The sequence below is a fragment of the Diadema antillarum genome, unplaced genomic scaffold, assembly GCF_040938485.1.
Source record: "Diadema antillarum isolate AM-2024a unplaced genomic scaffold, OU_Dant_1.0 seq00001101_RagTag, whole genome shotgun sequence".
NCBI lineage: Eukaryota > Metazoa > Echinodermata > Echinoidea > Diadematoida > Diadematidae > Diadema > Diadema antillarum.
In genome coordinates this window covers 51,053-71,374 of record NW_027271918.1, presented here as the reverse complement: position 1 = coordinate 71,374, position 20,322 = coordinate 51,053, and the positions used below count along the sequence as shown (strand labels likewise).

The 20,322-nt window shown below is 36.7% G+C and overlaps 1 long non-coding RNA gene across 3 annotated transcripts; it reads right to left on the bottom strand.

The window, feature by feature from the left end:
- Positions 1-1,075: 1,075 nt before the first annotated feature.
- On the bottom strand, positions 1,076-18,429 carry LOC139743669 (uncharacterized). 3 transcript variants are annotated; one of them, XR_011711772.1, is made up of 6 exons: positions 18,287-18,429; positions 15,836-15,943; positions 15,295-15,344; positions 12,359-12,466; positions 11,560-11,702; positions 1,076-10,525 (listed from the first exon to the last, which is right to left on the bottom strand). It is a non-coding gene; the product is annotated as an uncharacterized lncRNA (long non-coding RNA). The 3 variants fall into 3 exon arrangements; XR_011711773.1 differs by having other exon boundaries at positions 11,560-11,690; XR_011711771.1 differs by having other exon boundaries at positions 11,560-12,466.
- Between the last annotated feature and the right edge of the window lie 1,893 nt (positions 18,430-20,322).

The window sequence follows — 20,322 nt, the reverse complement described above, 5'->3', positions numbered from 1 at the left end:
ATTCAGCTGAAGCATAGACAAGGAAGAGAGCAGTGGAGCGGACAGTGGTAAAATCGCCTCCCCAGTTAGGCCGAATAGTCTACTTAAAAGGCACACTCTAGCAGATGCTTTCCCAGCTACATTCAGGGCATGGTGACAGAAAGTGAGTGAGAATGTCTTGCATGCCATGCAGTTTGATGTAGGGTTGACAGTCATCTACACAATAGAGATAGATGTGATCCACAGATGGTCCGATCATTTGGGCTTTCAAAAGTAGACTCCTAGTCTCGGTATCACATCAAGAGAATACTGCAAAGCTGGCATGTTCTCTCTATTGAGCAAGGCCTGGCGAGAAAGACATGAAAAACTTACTGTTACCGCTGCAAGAAATTCCTCTTTCAATATCGTTGAAATATTAGCATAAATATGATATCTGCTTTGTCTGGGAGAAAAGTTAACTGTGATAACTGTTAATGATATGGACTTTTAACTTCAAAAGGCTTCTCGTGTATATTTCAGACATATTGGCCCGAATTCACGAAGATGGTGCAATTGAAATCATGCTTTAAACTATGGAGAATTTGTATGCAGCGCCAAGTGTCACATGGTCTACCGTAAAAAGAGGAATGTTCACATGCATCTTACTTTCACGAATATTATTTTTTTATATGAATTAAACGCTACTGGCAATTAGCGAAAATTTCATGCCACAAAAAATGTATCAGCCCCAATTTGTGAATAATTGTTCTGCCAATATGTCATGTTCTACAGTATTTTGTTACAAATTAGGCAATATTACACATGTTGCTCCATATAAATTGTCTATGGTTTAAAGCATGCTTTCAGCCAAGTTCAGTGAAAATTAGTCATATGGTATTTTCAAGGAGATGAAAATGTTAAAAGTTTATGAATGACATACGATGGACAATGCACGACAAGTGTCAGATAAAGTGTGTTTGCAATAGCTCACTCGAGCCTTTGGCTTGAGTGTGATGAAAAGGAGAGGATACTAAACTTACCTCTGCAACACTTCAATGAAAGGATGGAGATGTTAGGCCCAAACACAGGCCACTTCAACCTTCAACAGGCAAAAGAAAAGCCATTGAATATTCATCATATGGATATAATCCAAGACTGATGTGTTATTTCGCCAGTTCTTTGCTTGCTCAATGTCTGCCAAATAGACTAATAAATGATAGAAATCGATCAATACGAACTGTTGAGGAAACAGGGGTTTGAGCACTAGTTAAAATGATTTGGGTGAAAGGATGCAAAACTTGTGGTATATACCACAAACATGACTGAGTCGAATCTTGTGTTAAAAACATGAAGAGTCATAGTCATCACTCTGTGTTTTATCATGAAGTATTGATTGATATGAATTACAACACATGAATGTATATTAGAATTTTGAATACATATACAACTCTTACTTTGTTCAGGGTCATTTAAACATTTTACTACCTGCTTTCCCTTGATTTCCTTTTTCTCATCAGAGGCAGACAAGAAATTCCAAAAAGGGGCAGGAGCCTTGTGCCCCCCTGCCTGGCTTTGCTACTGCTCGTGACACTTATCACACGATCGAAAAAACTTTTCCTTAGCATTCAACTGTCTGTATCAATTTACAGTACATATTCTCAAATGATCAGTTTGCAAAATCTAGTTCCTATAGTAAACACAATAATCTTCTAGGCTATGTTATATTGCTGTTCTATGTCTGTCTCATGTCTGTGCTTTGTTTTACTTCAATTCTATATCTGCTCTATTTCATTTCAATTCTGTTCTACATTGTAATGATTGTATGCTGCAATGATCACATTTCTGAGCTTTAATGAAACTGTCATTAGCAATTACTTTGAAACAAAATTGGTAAATCTCATCTCGTATCTACATCAACTGCCACTTAATATCTTATTAATAGCACTATTGCCAAAATACACTTACAGCCAGGATTAGTCTCTAAGTAATTTCTGAATGGTACAGTACTCATCTTTTTGTTTCACATTGTCACGGATCACAATATTTCTTTCAACGAACAAAGACCATTACTTTTGTCATGTGTTTTTGTCTAGATTCTGATGTCTTAATATTACAGACGTCTTGTTACTTTTTGTCTTGTAATGTCAGTTTTTTCTGTAGTAATCTCACTTTTGTTGAAGTTTTGTTTCATATTCATAAGCATGATCTTTTCAGTGGATCCCTCCCTTTCTTTTAACTTCAATCACTTCAGTATTAAATATAATGTATCACTACTACTGAGTCTTTTTTATTGTTGTATACTCTCTCCTACATTTGTAATGATATATTCTGTTTACCTAATTCTGCATTACAAAAGGAAATATGACAAATGAGAATAAATCTTTATTGATTTGAGAATATACCACATTACTTTGCATAAACTCACGATACCACTCATCAAAACTGTATTCTAATAGCTTCATGGTAACTGTAATAAAGGGGAATAACTTCAGCATGAAGTGTATCGATACCTGTGCTATATACATGATCAATCAATGTATCACCTTCTGTTGTAGCATCAAGTACATGTTGTTGATATCCATAAGAACACATCAATTTATGCACACAGGAATCACTCGAATTTTGTCTGAGATTTTCATTAAAGTCACCAATAACTATGCATTTTGTACTTCTTTGCTGCAATTCTATAAGTAACCTCTTTAGTTTCTTACAAAATTGTTTCTTGTCATATCTAGGAGGCCTATATATCACTGAAATGAGATATGAACAACAAGTTACTGCGAATGTAATATATTCTAGATTATTGACATGTAAATCCAGCCTACTAATAGATTTGACTTTACTATACACTGCAACTCCACCATGTGCTTGATTTTTCAGTGCAGAAAATAAGGGACTTTCATCAGAATAAGACTTTGACCGAGGCTGATTGTACATTTTAAACTGATCTAAATTCACATCAAAAATGTCATCATTAAGCCAAGTTTCAGTTAAACAAATAATATCAGAATTTTTTAATAGGAAATTTGATTGGATATCTTTGAAATGTGCTTTAAGACCTTGAATATTATGTAACATTATATTCATAGTTGCAATGGAGACATCATTACCAATGTTTGTGTCATCAATAAATGTTGGCATGTTCTCTAAACTTTCTTGAACAGCTGGATTGCAATACATAACTTTTGGATCAAAATCTTCAATCGTTAGTCCACCTAATGATCTAACACGGCTCAGAGCTACATATGCTTGCCCAGGCAAAAATATATTTTTCAGAGAAACAACAGCTTTTTCCACTGTCATGCCTTGTACTTTATGTATTGTGCATGCGTATGCTAATTTCAAGGGAAATTGTTTCCTAGTATATTTTTTTCCGATTGATTCCTGTTGCATTTCTATTGACTGAATTCCTACCTTTTCATTGTCAAATTTTACCACCACATTTGTGGGTCTTGCGTTTTCATTTACTCTTACTATGTCAGTTACAGTGCCAATGCAGCCATTTGATAAGCCTTTGGTCACATTCACATTTTTGATAAGCATCACTCTAGAATTTTCAGCAATCCAAAGATACGCTGGCAAGGAAGCTTTAGTACATCTCCGTGGCTTGTCACATCTTTTGTTTTTACCCTCATTATCAAATTCAGAATCTTCTGCATCAATACATATGATATTTGTGCATTTCTTGTGCAGCATTATTTTATTCCAGTCATTTACTTGTTTGTTTGAAGAATATATATGCAATCCATCCTCACATTGTTCTCCAGTTTGGCATGATTGAAGAACTGCTATATCATCACTAGATAATTCATCATTCTTTCCTTTTATCCTTAATTTGTTCAAAAGAACAGCAAACTTTGCATCATCTTTTTGTCTCATTATTTCATCCAAGTTAATTATAGAGAAGTTGTCTGTCCATAAAGAACTTTGCAGTGTATCTTTATACAAAGGAGTACCTTTTACTGGGGGTAACTGATAGAAATCTCCAACTGCAATAACTGAAACCTTTCCAAATGGAGTATTATCACGTGTCTGTTTTATTTGCCTTAAACGTCCATGTATATACCACAACAGCTTCTGATCAACCATGGATATTTCATCAATTATTAGTATCTGTAGTTGACCCAGTTGATTACGTAAATGACTTATCTTCTCTTCTCCAAGCGGTTGGTAAGGTAGTGTAGCAGAAATGGGTATGGACAGAGCATTATGAATAGTACTACCACCAATGTTGTAAGCCGCAATTCCAGTTGGAGCTACTTTCATAATTGAAATATCATCTGGATTACGCATCATTCTGCTAAGAATTCTTGTCCCTTCATTACATATGCATTTCACTAGATGACTTTTTCCTGTTCCAGCACCACCTGTCACAAATATCTGAAATGTTGTTGGTTCTTTTCCGTTAACTCTGTCAAGACACCATTGACGTATTTTGTAGAACACCTTTTGCTGCTTGCTATTAAAAGTTCTTAATAAGACATTGCTGTCTTCTCTCGAAATGCTACATGATCGAAATTCTATGCCATATGACTCTTTCTCCTGAGATTTGGACTCAAGATCTGGGATTCTAAATTCATTGTCAGCATCTTCAACTTCTTCATGGATTTTAGCTGTTTCATGTCTTTCAATTTCTGTTTCTGGGCAGAGTAATCCCCATGCATCTTCTTGTGGACCAAATTTCTCAAGATATTCTTGTGCTTGATCAATTATATCAGCATTTTTTTCAAACTGCCTGAGATTTTCATTGACAATACTTTTGACACTTTCCAGGTTTTTATTATACATTCGTACAGATCCAGTTTGGTAAAATTCCTGATATGTCAAAAATTGATTAGGTTTTAACTGTTTATCAATGCGGAATGGCAAATACAGTTGCAGTATACTCAGATAATATTTTTCTGGGGTTACGGTCGGTGAAAAACGAGGATATCTTACTACAGCATCATTGGTTCTTGATCGTTTTTGTACATAGCCCAGCTGATCTCTCAGTTTGAACACTTTCTGTTTCGGTTTCTTACCCTTTATATCAGATTCACTGAGTAGTCTATACTTTGAACAAAATGTGGCTAAACACATATTTTCAAATTCAAAACCATCAGGTCGGGCTTTATATTTATCAATTCTGCTTGGCATCCATGGACTCCTATCATCATCGTCTTGTCTGCTTTGAATAACACTCAATGGTAAACTCATTCTCACAGGGTTTGGTCCAACAGGTATAAACTCTACTTTTCTTGAGCACTCTTTCAGTCTCAGGCTACAAACACGATACACACTTTCTTGCGCTGAAACTTCACGGTTTTGCATGTACACATGTCCTATTTCTTTCATACTTTTCCGAGCATCTCCATTGCCCTCTTTCATTTCACTTTCTGCATTTTTCAAGAGCAAACCCATTTCTCTTTCTGCTTTTGACATGTATGACACAACATAAACAATGCAGGCATACTCATTTGTTATATACTGCAAATCCATATTGGCATTCCAAGCTCTGAGTAAGAATGGATTGTATTGATTCACCCATATATCTTTTGGATCTCTTCTCATGACTATATCTTCTTTTGTAGCTACGACGTTATAGGCATCTTCAAATTCCTTTTGACACATCCCAAGAACTTCAAAGAGCTGTCTAGCATTATCATATATTCGTTCCATACATGATGAATTCTTTACTGTAGACAGAATTTCTTGAGCTTCATCTGTAACTTCCGGATTATCATCAGGCTTCACAACAAATGTTTTCTCAGAAGGTGGTCTTGGAAAATTAAATCGACAGGTAGTTCCCTTTTTCTTGCATGATTTCGAATGTTTCTTTGAATGGAGTTGAACATTCTTCACTATTTCATATAGTTCTTCATCTTCATCCTCACATGGAATGTTGCATGAAATGTACTTATCAACAAAATCTGTGACATTTTCATCTTTGTCAATACCCAAGTTAGGTGCATTTTCAACCCAGAATAAACAGTGTGTGTGTGGAGATCCTCTCTGTTGAAATTCAATTCTGTAGAAGTAGTCAATTATTTTGCCAATAGGTTCTGCCGGAGAAAGAATCACTTTGTTCAAAAATGCATGAAAGCGTTTGTCAAACATACGAGCTACTGTCACTGGATTTGACCTTAATAAATTACACTTATCTGTCCAATCTAGATCATTTGCTTTTCTTCTATCACCTTGTTGATTCAGCAATGTATTAATAACTTCAGGCCATCTCATCTCAGCTGATGAAAATGATGCAAACCATGTAGGCTTTCCAAGTTGTCTAACCATTGCTAATACATCTTTCTGTGTAGATTGCCAGTATGGAGGTGTTCCCCTTATTTGTTTCAGAAATTTGTAACCTCTATTCGAATCCAGTATCTCACGAAGTTTTCTTGTATCTTTTAGATCTGAACATTGCATCGATATGGAATTATCTATTTCCTCTGAGCTTTTTCTGAGAGCTATAGAAACATTAGAAAGTATTTGTTGCAGTTCATATATACACTGAGCATAAAATATATATTCCGTATTTTTTGCAAATCTGTTGTCTACATGCATCAGGCGATTATGTAAATAACGACCAAGTGTTACATCAGTGTACCTGATATCATGAAATGTTGGCTGGCCTGTTGGAAATAGAGCAGGAAAACATTTTGCCTCATTACTCTTATCCATCAACAGCGATACAGGACTATTCTTTTCACAAGGTGCACAACATATAATATCATCGAAAAACTGATCAAGCACTTCCTGCCTCATATCAACCTTCTGTAAACATGTGTCCAACTGAATGCCTTGTAATTGTCCATCTTGATCATCCTCCATATCATCGTCATCATTAGTTTCATTTGAATCCAATGGTTTAACACAAGCTGCTTGACTTCTTTTCTCTGATAAATCAGAGCTCCATTCATTATCTATAGCAATATCAGAATACCACTTATTATTTTTCCTCAAGTATTTCAATGCAGCTAGCACATTCTTTTTCTTGACAAATTGATATTCATAATATCCTTTATATGACAGTTTTCTCTTCAATTTTACACGAATGAATTGATCATCAGTCTCTGGTCGAGGTAATATCTTTACAGTTTCATTTGTGCGTGAAGGTACACAAACTGTTGGGCCATGTACTCCATATTGTCCTCCTTTAGGCAGGTTCAAAATTTTCATAAATGGAATGTTCAGTGCAATCAAATGCATTTCCAACTGATTCAGATTTCCAAGTTCTGCAGGAATAGCATGTAATTCTAAATTATTTCTGCTAGCTTCAGCAGGCATATTACCAGCTAATAATTTCCTGTGGCAAGTGTAACAAATCCACAAAGAATTTCTTGGCGACTTGACTATTTGACAATCAACATCACAGTCATCACTGCATGTATGCAAGTACTCCTCTTTTAAGCATTTCGTATCATTATATTTTGCTTTTGTGCACTTCAATACTTGATTTTTGAATAATAATTTCAAACATACACAACATACATATTCAGGGCCATGTGAAACAATTTCCCTAAATTTTTTCAAAACATGATCACAATTTCTCATATTAATTTTCTCTTGCTTTTTTCGTTTCACGTTTCTCATTGCAACTTGCTGTCTGTACACAGAATTTGTCTTGTATTTAATGTTAGCAACTTTTCTCATAATTTTCTTATATCTTTCCCTGAATATAATATTGTTTTGATAATTAGCTTTCTTAATTTTCTTTAGCCTCTCTCTGAATGAAGCATTGCTGTGATATCTAGCTTTCCTCAGTTTCTTACGCCTCTCTCTGAATGAAGCATCGTTTTGATATCTAGCTTTCCTCAGTTTCTTACGCCTTTCTCTGAATGAAGCGTCGTTTTGATATCTAGTTTTCCTCAGTTTCTTAAGCCTTTCTCTGAATAAAGCATTACTTTGATATCTAGCTTTCCTCAGTTTCTTAAGCCTTTCTCTGAATAATGCATTGCTGTGATATCTAGCTTTCCTCAGTTTCTTAAGCCTTTCTCTGAATGAAGCATTGCTGTGATATTTAACTTTCCTCAGTTTCTTAAGCCTTTCTCTGAATGAAGCATTGTTGTGATATCTAGCTTTCCTCAGTTTCTTAAGCCTCTCTCTATATAAAACATTGCTTCCATAGTTAAGTTTTCTCATTTTCTTCAGCATTTCTCTGAATGAAGCATTGTTTTGATATTTGGCTTTCATCTTTTTCCTCATCCTTTTCTTGATCTTTTCTCTTAAGAGAGCATTGTATTGATATCTAGCTTTCATCTTTGTGCTCATCACTTTCTTCACATTTTCTCTGTAAGTGGGATCCAAGGTGTACTTGTCTTTTTGTCTCTTCTTAATTTTGTTTTTCTTTTCTACCCTGTAAGGTATATCTGTTTGATATTTTACTTTCTCTGCAGCTGCTTTTTTAAGTTTGCGGAATGGAAAAGACTGATCATTTGAAAAAATTTCTGTTTCTAACTGCTTTTCCTCATTTTTTTTCTTCTCTCTTTGTGCTCTCATTTGATCTCTATTTTTTTGTCTTGTAGTATTAGCACTACGTTTTATTCTTCGTTTTTTCCTTTTTGTAGTTTGCATAGTAGCATTAACTTCTTCAGATTCTTTAGGGTGCCTACTCATTTTAACTGCACGTTCCATCTCATCCCCTAAATCTTCATCATTCAATACATTGATTTGACAATCATCGGCATGTTTTGTAACTTTCCTCTTTGTTGTGAGTTTTCTATTTCTTGTCACAGGTGTTTCCATATCAGAAATATTTTGTGATCTTGACAGCTTTTGACATGAACTTGATTTTTGGATCCTTGGACAGACAGATACTACAACATCGTAATGATTGGCATTTGTGTGTTGCAAGTAAATACCTTTTTGTGATGTAACAATTCCAAACTGAAGTTTGCTCGCACCAAATAATTTCCATTTTGAACCATTATCTTCATATATATAAATATCAGTATCTAGTAAATTGGATAAGGCCATTATTTCCAGTTCTGTAGCCCATGTGCCATTGTCAAATACTCTTTCCTTTGCAATGTATTTTACAATATCTGTGTATCCTGATCTTAAAAGGCTTACATAATCTCCCTTGTTTTGTAAAATATGCTGAACTATTGCTTTTCGAACAACACGATGTGAATCTTCCTTGCCACATGTGACATATGATATAGCTCTGTAAAAGCAATTTCCATCACCTGTAATTCTATAGATAGTCAATGGTTGTGACAGAATAGCAATATCACCATTTTCTACCACATCTTCTTTCATATCATTACTGCTACATTTGTCATTAACCTTTACGCCTAATTTGCAACAAAGCTTCTCTCTGTCAGATTTACTCACAGGTCTGTACATGAGATTAATCTTTTTTACTTCTCCCACTTGTCTCACCTCAGATGCATCAATGTCGGCATTTACTGTCTGTTCACATGTGTTTTGTAATGGAATTTGTGTCTCTTGCAGGTTTGATACCATCATTTGTTTTGATGTCATTTTCCTCATTCTAACACTGCATTTCTTTAATGGTAGGGTTTCAGTAATCTTAGATGATAAATCATGACTTTCCTTCTTGTTTTTTACACTTGTATCTGAGGTCACATGAAATATAGGTAATTTCTCATCCAAAGTACTAGACAGAACAGAAGTTACACTTTCCACTGCGTCAAAATGATTGCCTCCAGTGAACAAAATATATATGCCTCTCTCAGTTGTTACTTTGTTGTAGTATCCTGGTTTCCTTGCAGACAGTATTTGCCAATTTTGTGTTCGATCATCATACACATATATATCACGATCTAGCATATGTGCCATTGAACTAATATCAGTGTGACCAGCCCATGTTCCTAAATCCATCAATTTCTCTTGAAGTACAAAATCCCTGACACTCTGATATTTCATTGTGTCTATTATATTTTTAAATAAATCACCCTTTTCCAGTAAATGTGCCACATTGGATTTCCTGAGCATGAAATGGTTTCTTTCGCTGCCAGTAACTACATGAGCAATACTTCTGTAAAAGCAGTTGCCATCACCCGCAACTCTCTTGATATCTACAGGCTTCCCAATATACAAACTTTCATTTCTATCCTCCATTGATTCATTGGCAGTACCACTGTAACTGACATTCAGATTATTGCACAAACACTGCTTGTCTTCGTATGTAATCGGCACAAATTTGAAATTTCGATCTCTTCTTTCTGTTGTCTTCTCAACTGAAACAAATTCAACTTCATTCTCATTTCCATAGTCATCACTGTATACATTTACTCTGTTTTCCTTTGTTTCATTTCCAGTCTTACAGCTATCACTGTTAATTCCTTTAACATGATCACAATGTTTTGAAATGTTGCTATTTTGATCATTTGTATTCCTACATGCAGTATTTACTGAGTTTGAATTCTTGGAACCACTAGTTGTCAATGCATTTTTCTTAGAATTGGATTCTAATACCAGGCCGGTTAGTTCAAACTGAGTACTACGTAAATCACATGCCATTGATTTTGCCAAATTCAAACAGTGTACCTGTATACCTTGCCATGATGAAATGCTAAGCAAGACACTGCATCCATCTTGTACCAAGTATCCATCATGACTTCTGGAATGAGAATCAAATACATAATAACCACTGTGATGTCTAATGATTGCAAATGTACTCTCAGCAAAATTCATAAGACATGCATCATATCTGCACAGTTCTTGTTCTAATGCTTGGCTCAATGACAAAGCACCAAAATTTGACAAATTGTTTTGATTTCCATCCAACACTCCATATTTTGATTCAGCATAGGTTATTTGAAAGTTTTCATCCAAAATATGAAGTTCCTTGGGTAATTCATCTATCATTACAAGCTCTTCATTCAATGGTGAATCCTTCTTTATGTAATAATACAACTCATTCCCAAGTGTCAGAATCTGATCAAGATCACGAGATCTCATTTCGATTCCATTCTTTGTTTGAGTGTAGAGAACTGCCACAAGGGAATTACATGCACATTGTTTGCCAGCAGTGTAACCAAATCGTTGATCACCTTGATTAAAATTTCCTTGTGCGATTGTTTTGGTCATAGGAAATAATTGCCTTCTAGCACATTCAGAACTTGAAAGAGAAACAGGCTTACAGACATGTTCTTCAGTCTCTAAATAACTTGCAGCTGGTTCATCATCTAATACATGCACTGTCGATTCCTGTACATCATATGAATTATGGTGGTCAGCACTTTCTGCAGAATCATCATTCATTATCATGCAGTCAGATGGATTAGTAGTTTTTTCACTTTCAGGCAAGAATATTGATTCATTACAAACTTGACAACACTGTGTAACTGAACAACGTCTGTGACATAGAGAGTGAACACTTACATCTGTACAAGAATTCACAGAGAACAATTCCTTCACTGATATTTGTCTGTCATTTTCAACATCTTCTCTTTCACTGCAACATGGGTTTAGTTCATGCACATTGTGCATTCTGTCACATTTCACTTTGGACATATCATTCGAGCTTGTGTTGTCTCTACTTGTGGAACTACTGTCCTCATGGTCAGATGTTTCATCCTTACACAACTTTTCATTCTTTGCTACATGTTCTTCTTCAGGAATGTCAGGTTTGACTTTTCCAGTATTACGCACCTGTGAGTCAGCATTTTTTACCGGTAGCACACTTTGTCTCTTGATCTTCGTGAAACGACCTTTCTTTCTTGGTTGCCGTGCATTTCCACCTCCATAAAGCCTGTTCACATTCCAAACTTCTTTTTCAATGTCTGTGGAAGAGACTGAGGCACATGTAGTCTGATCATCATTCGGTACGCAACATCCATTAGTCATATTCGGAGTGCTTTTAGCCACATCAGCCCAACTTCTCTGTGTTTTTGCATAGATTTGCTCAGTGTATTTTGCCATAACATGAGGTGACTGAACACACTTTGAATATACACTCAATACAGATTCAGTATACACCTGCAGACTATCATTTCGTTCTGTGTCCAAGTTTGCATACACATTTCGCTTCACGAGTTTACCAGGTTCTTTTTGCTTTGTTCCTACTTTTGATTTCTTGCCCTTACTGGTTTTGGCTCTTTTCTGTTTTTCAAGATAGTACGCTTTCATTGCTTTGCCAATGTAAGTCACACCAGGTTGGAGAATCACGCCATTTACTGATCTCACTGAGCTCTTGTTATTAGTCTTGGTCTTGGGATTGTCAGTCATTGTTTGGGATGTTTTTACTTTTCTCTTCCCAATCATTTTTGTCTTCCTCGATTTCATAGTTGTCCAACCATCATCAACTGCAGTTTCTAATGGCTGAAATTGGCTCTTGGTCAGATTTGTCATGAATATCGAATCTGATTCATCTCTCTCACAATCTGCTCTTTTCTGCACACACACATTTGTCATTTCTGGAATTCCAACTTTGCCCTTTCTTTTCACAAACCTCTTTTTCAGTCTCTTCGTTGATTTCTTCCTCTGGTTGCTCTTGCATGATGAATGTGAAATATCAACACCAAAATCTTCATCATCAATGTCTTCGAGAAGCTCATATCTGTTGAAATGACAGGGAATGCCAACTTTGTCAAAGATGCGATGGGCAATATTATTGCTTCCACATGCTGAACATATCCAAATCAACCTTGCATCACACATTCTAGCCTCATGACAAATAGTTCCTGTACACATCACATGAAACTGCTTGCCACAATCCTCACATGGTACTCTGCTTTCATTTTCATTGATCACATTGCAACATGCATCACATTCACTGACCTCTAGATTTCTCATCATGTCACAACTATGGAGGATATCTAGGATATCACCAATAATATCCTTGAATTCACTTGCTTCCATTGTCAAACTATATGGCCTTAAATCTTTAAACATATGCTACAATATATCAATCAACTATTCAATTAATAAACTTCTTGAATCCGTATACCTGTATGAATCACGTCTACTCCACTAGTATTATTATTTTATTTTAGCAATATTGCGTTTACTGTAGTGTCTTGAAACTTGCATGTACTAGTATATGTGTACTGTACTTAACTGTACAATGTGCTTGCAATGATGCAACACCCGGTCCTTTTTTACCAACAGATGCCGTTTTTTGTCTACCAAGCAAAATGTGTGTGCTAGTGCTATGTACTCAAAATTTCTTTTGTACTTCACTGTATTAAAGTCAATCAATAACACTGAAGCTATTTGTTTCTACCAAAATGTGGCGCTCTTTGTCTGTTACATGCTGGTAATTGATACTGTGGCAGTTGCAACAATGTGATTACTACACTCACACTTGTTTGTCTATTTTTGTGTTTACCGAGTTTGTTACCAGAATAACAGGTGTGATATTTTTTTTTTTTTTAATGTTTATATAAAAATAGCTTCAATAACAATATACAATTTGTATCAGTCAGGTCGCTTTAATATGAAAGTGAATATGAATTACACGCAATATTTTTCTTTCCCCACAAGGTAAATCTCTTTATAAGCACATGTACACGTACAATGCCAAAATCAATCAATTCTTCCACAAAATCAAGACGTCTTTAATACTTAATCCTCAATGTTGTGTCTAATATACTTTCTCCAAACTCTTTTTTGTTTAGTTTTTGAAGTTTCTCTGTCCTTTCTTCAGGTATCTTTGTTTTTCTCAAGAGTCTAATAGTTACACTTTGGCTGTCAACCACAACTCTGTGAGTCAAAAACTTTTTGCAATAAAAATGAAGTATACAATATCTGATGAAAAATAAAGACAATTTAACTATTAAATACGCACCAATTGTATTCAGATAATAGCATAAAATATACACAGATGAGATCCAGATATGATTCAAGACAAGTTTCAGATACCACTGAAAATGATATTCAGAAACGATTGGAGGTATGATTTAGATATGATTCCAAATGAGATTCAGATACAATTTGAGATGAGATTCAGATACAACTAAATAAGATTCAGTGCCTAAGGATATTTGCACAATCACACTGTCCACAGACTATTTTTCTAATGATATCTATCATTTCAAATTACTTTCCCAAAGCTTGTACTGTCAAAAATGCAAGTATATTTATTGGTTTTAATGAATGGAAATACCCTCCTACTAAATTACTTTTTATTTTGCTTCAACCAGTTGATAGCTTTCTGATTTATTTTTGACTTCAAAATTCAGTTGAGAATTTACAAAATCGCACAAGTGTTTCCCTTGCAAACAGCTTCTTTAATGCAGTCACTCAAAAACTTCAATTATATTTCCTGATTCATGTTTTCACGTGCACTTTCAAAAATCAATCAGTCAAACGAATTTCCTCCACACACAATCAATCTTCACCTGTATGTACTACAGTTTATCCCTAAATACTCAATGTGTATTCAAAACTAAAACTCTTATAATAACTGAAGATACACAACTTCAATTTCAGAGTTTTGAAATTTGTTGCTTTTTCTCTCTGGTTTACAATTCAGTTGAATTTTCAGTTGAAGTTTATTTCTCGGGCCTGGTAACCCGGATTCTGATTTTATATCTCGGGCCTGGTAACCTGGATTTTGAGTTTAGTTCTCAGGCCTTGTAACCTGGATTTTGAGTTTCCTTCTCAGGCCTGGTAACCTGGATTTTGAGTTTATTACTTGGGCCTGGTAACCTGGATTTTGAGTTTATTTCTTAGGCCTGGTAACCTGGATTTTGAGTTTATTTCTCAGGCCTGGTAACTTGGATTTTGAGTTTATTTCTCAGGCCTGGTAACCTGGATTTTGAGTTTATATCTATGGCCTGGTAACTTGGATTTTGAGTATGTAACCTGGATTTTGAGTTTATTTCTCAGGCCTGGTAACCTGGATTTTGAGTTTATATCTATGGCCTGGTAACCTGGATTTTGAGTTTATTTCTCAGACCTGGTAACCTGGATTTTGAGTTTATTTCTCAGGCCTGGTAACCTGGATTTTGAGTTTATTTCTCAGGCCTGGTAACCTGGATTTTGAGTTTATTTCTCAGGCCTGGTAACCTGGATTTTGAATTTATATCTCAGGCCTGGTAACGTGGATTTTGAGTTTATTTCTCAGGCCTGGTAACCTGGATTTTGAGTTTATATCTCAGGCCTGGTAACCTGGATTTTGAATTTATATCTCAGGTATGGTAACCTGGAATGAAGGGCTTGGATGATTTTTCAGATGAAGTTTCAATGGAATTCACTGGATGAAGATGTAATGGTATGAGATGAAAAATGTGGGTGAATGAAGTTTCAAATGAAAGCTTTTCTCAAAGACTCGAGATCTTGAGTTTTGAGGGTGACGGTGAAATGGTATGAGATGGTATGGAAAATGAAAATGATTGAACAGATGACACGTACTGAAAACGACAAACACATGTACAAACACACCTTAACAATAACAAACACAAACAGGAATCTCCTTCCACAGCAACCGGTACCTGCCAAAATAAATCACAAAAGAAAATGGTATTCGCAAACAAAATTCTACAAAATGTTTAAAAAAAAAAAATGGAAATTTGTAAAGCATTTGCTTTCTTACAAGACCACTAACTATATCTTTCTAAACTTGCATGTTTAAAGGAGATGCTAGTAACTGATCAGTGAAATTCTGAAACAAAAAAAGTATCATTTCTAAAATGTGCAAATATGCAATATGCATATATAATGTGCAAACATTATTGTTTCAAAAATATAAGAATAATCAATACATACATGTAACATTGCAGTATGTTTGGTTCTGACACAGACTATCTGTAACAACTAACTTGACCAGCAAGGTTTCATAACACAAGACTTATGGATTAGAAATCAAGAGCCACTATACAAACACGCTGTAGTAACATAACATTGGGCCCTAAAAATTTGCTGACCCCCGTCTGTAACTTTTAACCTTGTATAATGAGCTTTAACTCTGCAAAAGGACACATACCAGTAAGGTAATCCGGGAGCGCTCCTTGTTGTAAACACTGTCTACAGCGACTACAGTTTATACTGTGGCGTGAGTGTTGTTCGCAGTTGCCACTCACAATAGGAAGAACTGATAATGTAAGAGAGATGAACAATACAATCCAAAAATTTAATGAATATTAATAGAACATGTAAACTGTTCTACAATGTAAATACCCAACAGTCCTACAACTCCTAGATGTGCAAGGGACTGCATATTGCACTACCATTAGAAAATAAATTACATATCTTCAATTGCATTTCATGATTAAACAGGAATGATACTTCTGACACTCTGTAGGTATCTATGACAAAATAAGTCCCAAAACAAGTACATCGCCTTCCCTGTATGCCCCCTAGAAAAGAGAAAAATGAAATGAAAAAAAAAAACAGAAATCACTGCTATTTCAATACTACTACTAACATTATTTAGTAATCGGTACCATACTAGTAATACTATAGCATAACTATTGACCGATTCTGTGACGCGCTATGTGTATTTTTGGCATGGGCGCAGCCATAGTGGGTGTATCAGCCGACCCCCCCTCCGCACTCCCCCACCCCTCTCCCTACATTAGCACGCGCGCAGAATGAAAAACTGCTTTAGTCAATGGGCGTCTCGTACTGAGTGCGCGAATGCTTGCTTAGTGCGCGAACCTTTGTTACAAGTGCGTGATAAACTAGCCCCGGAGACCGCGCCGCCAGGCGCGGTCCTGGCGGCTTCCCCGCAGTTTCGCTTATGTGAGATTAACGAATAGCTCCCCTATTCTGTGCGCTTGTGCAAGTGATTGTGAATTCTGTGAACATCGGTGAGCTGCTTATAAGACATCATTTTGTGCATCACAAGCAATGAAATGCCTCAAACAGTCGCCGATGATAGTCATTTAGGTTTCATCGACCCATGTCAGTATTCCTAGTAGTTTCTGTTGAAAAATTAAGGAAATATAGCGCCGCAAAGGCACCCGTTTGTTCAACATGAAGATCTGATATGGGAGCACACGCAGTGTGGCGGCTGTCGCAGTTAGTGATAAACATGTTGCCCCGGGGTGGGGGAGAGCAGGGGGGGTCGGCTGATACACACACTATGGCTGCACCCTGTGCCGTAAAATGTCTGCTGCCCTCAACGAACCCAAATCGGTCAACACACAGCCCAGTCGCTGTACATAGGCACGTATTCGCACAGCGTACTTACACTACAGCGTCTGTTCGATCGAGCCAGTGTTTATAATAATACTACAATAGACAGTTGTTCTATAGTGATGATCATGTAATATACGCCCTCTATCGGTCTCTTAGTTACCTAAGATGGCGTCCATATTTATTTTACTGGGAGCCTACTGAGTACTGTAGTTAGATCTACACGCAATCGCGAGAGTACAAAGCCCTCTTAGTTAGATTGCCCTAATGTCAACTCTTACCGTAGCTTATTAGAACTAAAGCTTCCTAACAATTCTATAACAAATCATGATATGGCTCTCACCTTGCACATTCAGGTAACACGGTCTAACGTTACATTCTACGAAGCCTGGCCTTGCTCATGCTCTACTAAACGCTCGAAAGTATAGGGTCTAGGTCTACCTTAGCTACACGCAGCCGCTGTAGGACAGCGGCTGCACCTCCATTTCTTCGCAGACGTTGTCATTTTTCAGTGTGGTTGTGCGACTCCTTCATGAATATCTTTATTAATCGTGGAAAACTAAAATACAAGGAATTATCGTAATCTATGACAATCATTCAATAATCGGTATGCGATTTTTTGTTTAATTACGTCAAAAACTCACCGAAATCTGTGGCTGAAATCAGGTCTGTAAACGTCCTTATTGCTTCACTCCTCATCTGCGTGTTATTTGAATGGCATTCACTCTCGTATACTACAACGTACAACGTAGATAGTCGGAGAGGCGCCCTCTAGCTCTCCGACTACCTACGTTGTACGTTGTAGTATACGAGAGTGAATGTCATTCAAATAACACGCAGATGAGGAGTGAAGCAATAAGGACGTTTACAGACCTGATTTCAGCCACAGATTTCGGTGAGTTTTTGACGTAATTAAACAAAAAATCGCGTACCGATTATTGAATGATTATCATAGATTACGATAATTCCTTGTATTTTAGTTTTCCACGATTAATAAAGATATTCATGAAGGAGTCGCACAACCACACTGAAAAATGACAACGTCTGCGAGGGAATAGAGGTGCAGCCGCGTCGCTTCGCGACAGCGGCTGCGTGTAGTTAGGTCTACCTGTACGCACTACAACGTACTAGTCTAGTACTTCGCTGGTGCGTTGGGCGCCTGTGCTGCATGCATAAAGCCTAAAGGTGGGGTTAGATACTACATGTACCGGTACATCACGACTATACACATGAAACGTAGTTCTACAGGTCATCGCCATGATAAACTGTTTAGGCGTGCCTGTGTCTACATACCTACCTGGTATTGGTGAACCAAATCGTCAGTGTCAGAGAAAGGTCGTGTACAGACCACCCTTCAATTAGGAAATCAGACGTAGTGTGGTCATATAGAGCTTGAATATCAGAGACGTCGAGATGTCGTGAAAGACAGATCGAACAGTACTAGAGACATTATGTGTACAAGCGCACTACATACGCAGCGTACGCTTCTATACTCTGCTGCGTCATCGGTAGGCCAGAGAGGTAGAGGCATGCATGCACAAGGTAGGCGGTGCGCGCGCTGCTAACGACCTAGTACCTTGCCATAGAATGCCCGAGAATTCATTGCCTTGCTTGTTCATAAAATTGTTCGTAAAGTTACGCACAACTTTACGAACGCCCACACTATGGCAAGCCAAGTGTATTCCCTAACCATTGTTAATTTCAATTACGTTCAAATTTACACTAGCTATTAAATACTACATGTACAAAGTGGTACAGTACCGGTAATCATTCTTTTGTACATGTATGTTAATACACGTTTTCACCTAAAGGTATATTTCTGCATCAACGATGATAAAATATTGAAATACCAGTCTAACTTTGTTAAAACGTTCACACACACACGCACACACACACGCACACACACACACACACAAAAACATTACCACTAATTTATGTTCTTGGCGTTCATAAAGATATACGAAATGTCATGTTGTTGTTTTGCTTGTAGTGGCGTCGCAGTCACGGTCACAGTAAGACAATGTTTAACAAAGATCAGATCGATCCCAAATTATGCGCAGGCAGCTACAGAGCAGAGGAAACATAACATTTTGTCAAGGCCAGCTCTCACTGTATGATTAATGTTCGTGACTAACACTGCACTACCCCTATTTTCCTACGTACAGCACCGTCATATCTTACACATGTTTAGTTCATGTCACGTGCATTATTTCATAAAATAACAACTACTTGATCGCACACCATCTTGGGTATGAAAATTAGGGTCAAAGGTCATAAACGTTTCATCACTGACGTATCTTGATGAAAACATATCCTATCTCTCCATATTTTGCACAAGCAAAGACCATGTTACAAGAATCACTTAACAAAATAACCACTTTTTGCTCAGATGCCATCTTGGGTGTACAAAGTGGGATCAAAGGTCAAATATACTTCATTCTGTATCTTCGTTATAGTGTATACGGAATTTGGCACGAAATATGGCAGGTCTGACTCGCTTTTCTAAATAAGATTCCAAACATCACACGGCGAATGTCCCTAAACACAGATGAAACCTGTAGGGTCATGCCTATACCGTATTTGTTGCTGTATCTTCGTTATCTAGTGTACACAGAATTTGGTACCGGTACTAAAGATGGCAGATATGACTTCCTTTTCTAAATGAGAATCCAAATATCACACGGCCAATGTCTCCTCGACACAAATGAAACCGGTATGGTCATGCCTATTGGGATCAGGACTCAAATCATTGATTTTCGAAGAGATCGGATCACCTAATTTGTCAGTGTTGACAAATTCCGGTTCTAGTTAGGTGATCCGAGTATCCTCTCGGATCACCTTCTGTATCTGTACGGATTCTTTGTTCTTCTTCTTCTTCTTTCTTTATTTCTGGACAAAAGTTGTGTATCTACGTACTCAGAAAGTACCCAGAGTATCAACTTCAAACTCATACCATATATGTATCATGTCCCAAAGACGAAAAATCTATTGTATCATTGTGATTGGTCGATCGTGACGTCACTATGACGTCATTATATGAAAACACATTTTCATTCATATCTCATTAATGGAAAAGAATTTTGCAATGAAATTTACGTCACATACATTTCAAATTATGCGCATTCTACTCATATTCTCAAAATTGATATTTTCTCTTAAAACGTGCGCGTACGCGCGCGTTGAAATATTTGTATGCTGAAATCGAGCTCAAATTTTTTTTGCACACGTTTCAGACCATTTGGAGCATTTTTTGAAAAATTGAAAAAATTGGACGGACGCGTACGCGCGCGCACATATTAGCACACACAGCTCATATGCAATGGAAATTTCAAG